This window comes from Phoenix dactylifera, chromosome 11 (genome assembly GCF_051530095.1).
Source record: "Phoenix dactylifera cultivar Ajwa chromosome 11, Ajwa_hap1_PhDact_Kaust_v1.1, whole genome shotgun sequence".
NCBI classification, from domain to species: domain Eukaryota; kingdom Viridiplantae; phylum Streptophyta; class Magnoliopsida; order Arecales; family Arecaceae; genus Phoenix; species Phoenix dactylifera.
In genome coordinates, this window is record NC_143200.1 from 15,793,710 (window position 1) to 15,803,199 (window position 9,490).

The 9,490-nt window shown below is 36.8% G+C and overlaps 1 long non-coding RNA gene across 1 annotated transcript; it reads left to right on the plus strand.

The window, feature by feature from the left end:
* The first annotated feature begins 6,891 nt into the window (after positions 1-6,891).
* LOC120107445 (uncharacterized) lies at positions 6,892-7,679 on the plus strand. The gene is made up of 2 exons (XR_015971590.1): positions 6,892-7,192; positions 7,310-7,679. It is a non-coding gene; the product is annotated as an uncharacterized LOC120107445 (long non-coding RNA).
* The last annotated feature ends 1,811 nt before the right edge of the window (positions 7,680-9,490 follow it).

Genomic DNA, 9,490 nt, shown 5'->3' on the forward strand with positions numbered 1-9,490 from the left:
ATTTTAAGCAACGATTGATGATGGAGGAAATGCGTAGCAGGAAGAGATTTTTCAAATTTAGCTTCAGTGAAAGACAAAGAGGGGGGGAGAGAGAGATTTTTAAGTAACGAATGATGATGGATGAAACGCGTAACTAAAGGAGATTTTTCAAATTTAGCTTGAGTTACTTTTGCTACAAGCTACTGCAGCATTTCTTGTAGAAGCATTTACATTCTATAATTTTATTGATCACTATAATTAACATAATGGAAATTAATAGCTTTGTTGTTCTTTTTGTTATCGATTTAAAGATATAGAGGCACTCGATTTATTAGATCATATAGATAATGAATGTGCAATCAGGATAAAAAAATATCAAAGCAAATGGTCCCCTAAAAGACTAGGCTTAAGCTCTTATGTCCCTGACCCTAAGTGGCTAAGTGGTCCCCCAAAAGACTGGGCTCATGCTTTCAAGATCCATCAATCATGCAGATGCTTTGTTCCCTTGTTCTTTCTAACCAAAAGAAATTCACACAATCCTTGTAGATCTAGCAAATCAAATGAAAAAGTTAGTTTATGCTGGTCAAGCACTAATAAAATCACCTATTCTTGAGAAAGAACCTCCTACAATAAGGTCCTTTGCATTTCCTCCATTATTTATTTTATTTAAAACTTAAGCTGGCTTACTTGTCAAGTATATATGTCCCCTTCTATAGGTTATGTGTCCTTGTATTCAGTAACATGTCATCATGCTGTAGAATCCATGGGATTATATAGTCATATAAAGCTAAAGTTAGATAGTTAGTTGTGCACATTAGGTTTTTATATTTTTATTAAATATTCAAACCACACGTGAACTTAATATAAAATTTTGAATTGGAGTAATTAATCAATCACTTCAGTTACCAAACGACTTCTTGTTTATTAGGTAAACGCCTTGCTCCAATATAGCCTTCTCCCTATGTCATTAATATAGAGATACATGGGAATGGACGGTTAATTAGTGCACCTAACTTATCCACAGCCTACCATGGATGACCTTTGCATTGGACAAATGGCAAGGTGTCTATTCTTGTGGCACGCGTCCAAGCTTTTGCTTGCAAGACTTTGTAGCTGTCCTTTCAATAACGGGTATATATCTAGTAGTTGTAATATAATTAGGCAAAGGGCGACCTAGACTAGGCCAAAAAAGATGTCACATCTCAATGTGCTCATATTAGTGGATTGTCCAAAACAGCTGTCTAAATTCCAATCAGAGAGCCTGAAATCAAATTAGAGAAATCTTAGTATATTTTAACGAATCGAAAGACGAAATCGATAATAAAGCCCTTCACGAATGATTTGCTCCGTATATTACGCACAAAAACCTAATTTGGTGCTCATTCGGATACCGTAAGGGTACCCAAGCAGTATTCAATCAAATTAAGTGTATTGTGGCACATCATCAATTTTTCTTACTTTGGCTTCTATCTTATAACAAATGGTACCTTTAGGGGCAAACCTGCATCCAATTTTTCCTCGACACGTAGCGGTATGATTTAAACTAATGATCATTACTTATTAAACTATAAAAGTAAGCATAGGTCATTATCTCTTTTAATATCTTACCCCAACTTAGTCTTAGCAAGGCTCCATAAATGTATTAGTCTTCTCCATAAGTTATAGCTACTCCGAAGTTAAATAAAGATATATTTATTTTTTACTTGAAGAGAATAAAGAGAAAAGAAAAAAAAAATCAAAAAATTTAGAATACATTTATCAAATTATCTTATACCATACAAAATTGTTTGCGTCGAGATAAGGAGATTGAAGACCTTTGGGCTACTATGATGTAGTCATTGCCCATTCTTCCACGGATTCACAAGGTGCAAAAAATTTGGCCAACTCCCACAAGAGTCATGCTGATTCCTATTGCATGGACGGTTAGATAGAAATCTGAACAAACTAATATTGTGCACAGCATCAGTTGAACTATTTTAGAATATAGTTTTAACCATAACTACCCTAGATTTTAGAGAATTTATTATTAAACAGGTACTTATCATCAATGCTTAAATTGATAGCCAGTGGCATGGAATACTGTACTGGCCCAAATCGGACAGCATGAGAGGTATCATACCATACCGGTTCGATACCGGTATTCGGTATAGCTGGCGTACCAATATTCAATATGCTAAAAAAATTTCGTATCATACCATACCGATACTGCACTATTGCAGCACTTGGCTGGTGATGATACTATTTAAATTATTAATCTAGTCCAATACAAAATATTGGATGGCTTAGAGGCAAGAGGGCACAGAAGCAATACTCATTGTTAAATAACATAATAATGATATCTAGTTGGCCTTTTCCATGTTCATCCGATTAAAAACTTTCTTGTAAATACAAATCATCAAATCAGTTCTACAAATCAGATGTTAGATTTTTTTTTTGTTGTTGTTGAAAGAAAAGGAATAGCGGAATATCTCTTCATAGATCTTCACATTGCCAAACGTCACCTTTTTTTTTTTTAAAAGAAAAGTATGATCACTTTGGGAATACTCAATCACGTCACAGAAGTCATCTTTAATCGCTTTAGCCTACCGAGCATATCTCAGCTCGTTTGACATCTCCCTCCTCAGGCGTCGTAAGTGGCAAGCAAGAATTCCCTGCGAACGCTTCCAAAAATCTCGCGACTGGCCATAAGGTGACAAAGTTACCTAGCTTTAAATCTCTCCGGTCTTACTTCCAACCAGAAATATTGAAGAAATTTTGCAATGTCAAAGCTGAGACTTTTCCTTTTCCTAGCAAGAATTGGAGGAGAAAGTCTATTTCTGAGTTTGTTCTATTTGCTCTTTTCTTTTATCTCGGGACGTTTGCGTCTGTTGAATTCCATTACCCTGTCAAGAATTGCGGGGCTTTGTAGCCCATGGGAAAATGTTGACGCTCGGAAGTCTGTTTTGGAACTACACTTATTAATTCAACCTTGATGGGCACTGCAAGCAAAATATTGCAGAACTTATCATCACTTGACTGTGGACCACGCAAAATGTCTTTTTTTTTCTTTTTTTTTTTTTTGATAAAGGGGACAATGCAAAATATCTGATTTATTGAAATTTATGGATGTTTTCAATAAAAATTTGATTTTATCTATTCTAAGACAGATATGAAATTGCCTACAGAGACGTATCTCACTATATTGTATGCGCACAAGCAAATTTATGTATGTATATATATATATATGTGTATATGCATGAGTATGCATGTATATATGCATGTGTATGAGTACATAAATTCGTGAGACGTAGGTCTGCAGGCAATTTCATACATCTCTTCAAATAGATAAAACCAACATTTGTTGAAAACAGGTTTGTTAAGCAATTGAGGGATATCAATATGCCACCTTTGATCTTGCCGATCAAATTTTGCAAAACTATTAGATATAAGCTTAGCTAACAATCTAACATATAGCCATAGTAGTGTTAGAGGCTTAGGATATATGTAGGCCCAAAACATTCATAATTTGAAAAGATTTAGGGCTATATCAATTAAGGAGAGAACATCTACAACCATCTAATGAGAGCACATATACCAAAGTAGCGTGTACTGCCTACCCGTCTATATATGTATACACATATTTACCCCCCACCATAGGTCAATTGCCTCCTTAAAAGAAAAAAAAAGGCTACTCTGCCCATCTTAACTAAATCAGAATATCCTCAAGATTAAAAGAAATTAATAATAGTTTTTTAATTCATTGTTTCTATGTTAACCATTTTTTTTGAAAACAAAGTAGATATTTTAGAAAAATTACAGCACTATATTTTCTACGTAACCTGGATTAAATTGTTTTATTATATAGGGTGGAGTGATTTATTTTAGAATAAAATGTGTTGGAAATAGGTTAATCAGCTGAGGAAAGGAGCAAACTTGAGGGGGTGTAAGTGTATATGTGTCTCAAGAGAACAAATGATACTGATGGGAACATTTTGGTCATTTATGGATGACCATCAACAACGGCATCAATGGGAAACAGATGGAAGAAGTATCTTTGCTGCAAAATATAATTTTTTGAAGGACTACTTTGAGAATTTTTAGAGGTAAAGAGACCGTGATGCAAAATGGGCAAACGTGAGGGATTCTAAATATATATTTTTTCCACCAATCTATTTCAGTTTTGGTTTATTCTACGACGTAAAACGCAGCATTAAGGTTCCTTCTCGCAGCCCGACGTCACAATTATGTTACATGCCTTAACCTTTTAAAAAAATTATGCCCTTGATAGTTATTTTTTATAACAATCGAGCTCACCAAAAAAGCTAACCAAAAAATATTTTTTGGATTCTTCAATCATGCATAAGTACCCAAGATCTACTCAATGCATAGCTAATATGTGATATAATGCATGTCTGGATGATATAATTCCTATGTTTAAGCCATGACATTCTCGTCAGGCTAAGACTTCAAATTCATTCAAATATAATTACAAGTATCACGATTAGCCTATAATCAGCTTCAATGAGCCTGTGATGCAGTATTCCCTAGTCCACATAAGTCATGAATTGGATCCGCTCTGATATCATTTATAACAACCCAGAATCTCATCCAAAAAAGCTAACTAGAAAATATTTTTTAGATTTTTTAGTCTTATATAAGTATCCAAGATCTACGTAATGCATAGTCATTGTGGAACTAAATACATGCCCGTATGGATCCTCATATTTTTTTAAAGAGCTTAATCATATGAATCTTCTTTAGCATGTGGCAAGGATGGTGGAACCATTTCATCGGTTTTTTGCTCTTGCTTGTGTAACATTATCTAGTTGTGGCATGCAAACCTAAGATTGACACGTAATATTTGATCATGATCATGCATAAAACCATTACGAAATGCATATAGGCGTATGTTGCTAGTGTCTTTACCCATATCGTATCTTTTGGACCGAATCAATTCCGCTAGCTCTCATTTTTAGGGAAAATGCTTCTACAGTCTCACAACAGAATCAGAGATCTTATCGCACTAGGGTTGGAAGTGGGCCGAGTCGGGCTGAGCCATGGCCTCATCCAAATCCGGCCCGAATTTTTTTCGAGCTTCGGGTTGGGCCTAAGCCTAAAAATTTTGGACAATTCAAGCTTGAGCCCAGCCCGAATCCAATTGGGCTGACCCAAATTATGGCCAACCCAAATTATTCGTTTGGGCCAACATGAATCTAGCCTAAACTCGATTGAAGTTTGATATTTCATAATATTGCTTTAAAAGTAAATGAGCTAGATAAAAATTAGGCTCCCTCTTATAGCACTCTTATAGCACAAGTAAATGATATATGATATATTATTATCAGCTAAACCTATTTTAATTTATCATTTACTTCCACATTATTCTCTCTAAATAACAGCATACAAAAATAAATTGATTCGGGTCTGAATCAGGCTATGTTTTGAACATTGTTTGGGCCTTGCTGAGAACTAATATCTCTACCTTCTTTAAAAACTTTACTGATCTCTCTCGATCCCTCTCTTTCACTTCTCCATCTGAAATCAAAACCATTCTTTCAACTATTTTTCCACCGTAGGTAAACCTTCTCCCTCTCTTCCATTCGTTGGAGTTCTCGCCTCTGGAATCTAAGTCCCTTTTATTGCCACCAAAGTTCTCTCTTCGTTATCTCATTTATTACATAAAAATTGTCAGATCCTGTCTTTAGTTTTATGAATTATTTAAAGAAAAGTGTTTTACGAGATTTGCAATATTTATTTTTAGTATATGAGATATATCTTTTAGAGCTGAAAATTTTTTTATGTGCAGGCTGATGACTTATTTAAAATTGCTATGACAAGATGTGCCCCATACACTAGTTCTTTTTTTCTTTCAGAAAATTAAAGCTCTAAAAAAAGGTAGCTTAAGATACACAACATAAGATGTGGCCTTCTACCACATAGCTGTGGAGGTTGTTAGTAAGTCTGAAGAATTTTGAAGTCCTTCAATGATTTTGCTTGGGGATGATTGAAATTGTTCTTCCGCCCATGAGCACAACAGTAGTAGCAACGAAGCTTGATCATTGCAATCTATCGTGTGCCTTTAAGAGATTCTAATCTCTTTTTATATTCTGATACATGCCTTTATATATGCATCTATACCAATAAATATCACAAGCTAATTTCGTTGAAATAAGATATAGCAATTGTTATAAATAAAGAAGAATAAAGTAGAATAATCTCATGATTAGTAAAAGAACTTTCATAACTCTTTTTGTTATCTAATTGTCCAATCTATCTTTTTCTTAAACAATATTTTTACAAAAAACATTGAGGAGTAAGCGCTAGACTAATCTAAGTATTAAAACAAGTTGAAATAAACAAAAATAAAATTAGAATTTTCTACTTGTAAACCCTTTTAAATATGTAAAATTGTATGAATGCCCTCGCAAAGTTTTTATTTATACATATACCCTTATAAATATATATTTTTTGTATATCTACCTATTAAGAGTATTTCAGTTATTTTAAATTTTAAACTACTAATTTTTTAATAGCATTAGATGGTGTAGGCACATATATAAGAAAAAAGAAAAGGAAGAATATACATGCAAAACAAATATTTCATAAGGATTTACATGCAAATATCAATTTTGGGAGGATATTCATGTAAATTCTAATGTTTAGAAGGATATATATATATATATATATATATAGTCAGTTCTCGGTTGAGATGCTAATTAAGCATAGGACAGGCAGCTGTAATGTCTTGGGCCCGGCCTGCTAGAACAAAGCACATATTTCACACCCTAGTTTTTTCTCAAATAGAACCATTAAAAGGAAACAAACCGAGTGTGAACATTGAAAAGGTGATAAGTGGAACATTCAATTCTCTTTTCCGTCTCATGCCTCCCACGTGTCTCACATCTCAAGGAAGCTTCCTTTCTCAGCCACCAGAACCTCCCATGAGTCTATAAATACCCACCACCTTAACCTACAGACCCATCCAAAACCTTTCATTTTTTTCATACTTCTTCTTCTTCCTCCTCCTCTCTGTAAGAGCAGCAGGATCATCATCCAGATTGATGGGATCCTCGTTGCACCATCAAATTCTAATGCCGATTTTGGCCACATTGGAGAATGGCTGGCTTTTGATCTCGTCGAGGGTGTCTCGGTGTATGGCGGGACCATCGATGGCCGTGGCTCACCTCTTTGGGCCTGCAAGGCTGCTAGTGGGAACCGTCCAGATGGTTCAACTGTACGTGCTAGCAGTGTGAAATGGACCCCTAGCTCTCACAACCTTTCCTTGCCTATAATTATTTAGCATTAACCTAATCACTATGCTCCTCTTCTTGCCGTCATTGACATTTTGAAGCTCGAAAGACATCATGATTCATGGGTTGACGTCGATCAATTGCACCACATCGTGATCATCGACTGTCGAGGGGTGACAGTGCAAGGTGTCAAGATTGCAGCTCCGGGAAACAGCCCCAACACCGGCGGCGTCCATGTTCAGGCATAGACCAACTTCATGGTATCATGGGGACAGGCATCAAGACAGGCGACGACTGCATCTCGATCGGTCGGGGCACGGCGAGCCCGTGGATGGAGCAATACAATTGTTGGCCTGGGCATGGCATAAGGCGAGGGGACACCAATTGCATTACATTTGCATGGTGAAGGCACAGTACCATTGCTCGTCTTGTATCTACAGATCATCAAATTATGATTCACACGTGTGGGAACCTTTTCGTGTTCTAGCACGCACATGCACGTGTGGTGTTGGCTTGCAGCATTGGGAGCCTGGGGAAGGCGTACGATAAGGATGGTGTCAAGAACATAACCGTGAAGACGACGGTGTTCACAAAAATGAAGAACGGGTTGCGGATTATGACGTGGAGGAGGCCGAGCGAGGGGTTCGTCAGGGGAACTTCTTCCAAAAAGCTGTTTTAGCTTCTAGCAAAACTAAAATAGCTTTCCAATTTTTTACCAAACATCTCAATTCTATCCAAAAGTACCTTTGGAGGATCAAAAAGTGATTTATAGCCCACCAAAAGCTGATCGGTAAAGGATGTGGGGGAGACCGAGCAAGGGATTTGTCAAGGGAGCGGCGTTCGAGCATGCGTCGATGCAAAATGTCAGAAATTCCATCATCATTGGGCAGAGTGACTTCTCCAAAGATAAAGGATGCCCTGATCGGTAAAGAAATTTTGTCCAATTTCAAGGGTAAATGTGTCAAAGTGGGGGGCGGCTAACGTATCCCGCCATCTTGGCCCTGATCTTATCTTTACTATGGAGACATATATGGAGTAGAAATTGCGGATCCCAATCGCCAAAAAAACAAACAAATTGATGGGCCACTTAAAATAAATCATCCATCAAGTCCTTCAAGGAGTCAATAAGACAATGCCCTATAAACACTAGTTTTATGGTATTAATACTCGAGTTCACTGTGGACTTTGATGGCATACAAAAATCTAGTCACAGTTTATCTGATCGGTAAAACTTGGCCGGGGGTCGTAAGTCAGCACCCAGTTACAGAATACTGGGCTAAGTCTATTAGCTTTGGGCCAATCTAAAGGCATTGTAATATTGGCCGCAAAACCTACCTTTTAGTTAGGGTATGTTGGAAATTCAAGGATGATTGATATGATGACTGCATCGATATGTTACAGGATTAGAAAATAGACCGGTAGTATCAATACCTAATGCATGACTTTAAAAGAATATATATATATATATATATATGTTAGATGTATGCCCTAGAAGCCAATTTGGCTGACACATTGTTGATTCTAGGGACATAATTTTGTACTTGACTGTTTATTATTGAATAAATAAAAGGCATCTTTTCATTCATATTATTTATGTGTCTATGAATCGTCCAAGAAATTAATAAGATGATGATACATATTCTCAAGAGTTGAGAATTTGAGCCATGTATCATTGGTGATTAATTTCTAAATGCTCCTGATCAATGGATCATCACGAGGACGGTGATCGATTCGATCAGTGCACAGATCACTTTCCTTCTGGATGGACGAGACTTGAGTCCACAGTGTAGGGACACTGAAGTGATAGTGCAGGTGCTTGTTAGAGAACAAGGGTACTGAGCGTGACCAAGACAAGAAGTCACTTGGATGTCTATCCACTCGTCAGTGACTTGCTTGATGTTGCAGTAGTGTGACTGGTCCTTTGACCTGCGGTGCTTCGGCTACTCACAGTGAGGTTATTGTAGTTTGACTGCACACATACATGGTCTCTAGCCATATGGGTCCATGCAGTGTAGATTGGCTGCAGTAAGTTTACTGTAGGAGTAGGGTATGCACCTATAAGGAATCTATCGACCTTGATAGAAGAGGAGTGATCCTATGTGATTTGTTAGACTGAGTTCTAAGACCTTGGCCAGGGCAGTAATATAAAGTGGAAAAAGAGTTTTCCACTATCAAACTCAAGTCGAATAAATCTTAACATATGACAGACGATGGGGTTTGACGAGTTGTCCATGACCTCCGTTCTGTAGGGATCCACGATAGTAGGACTGTATCACATGTTA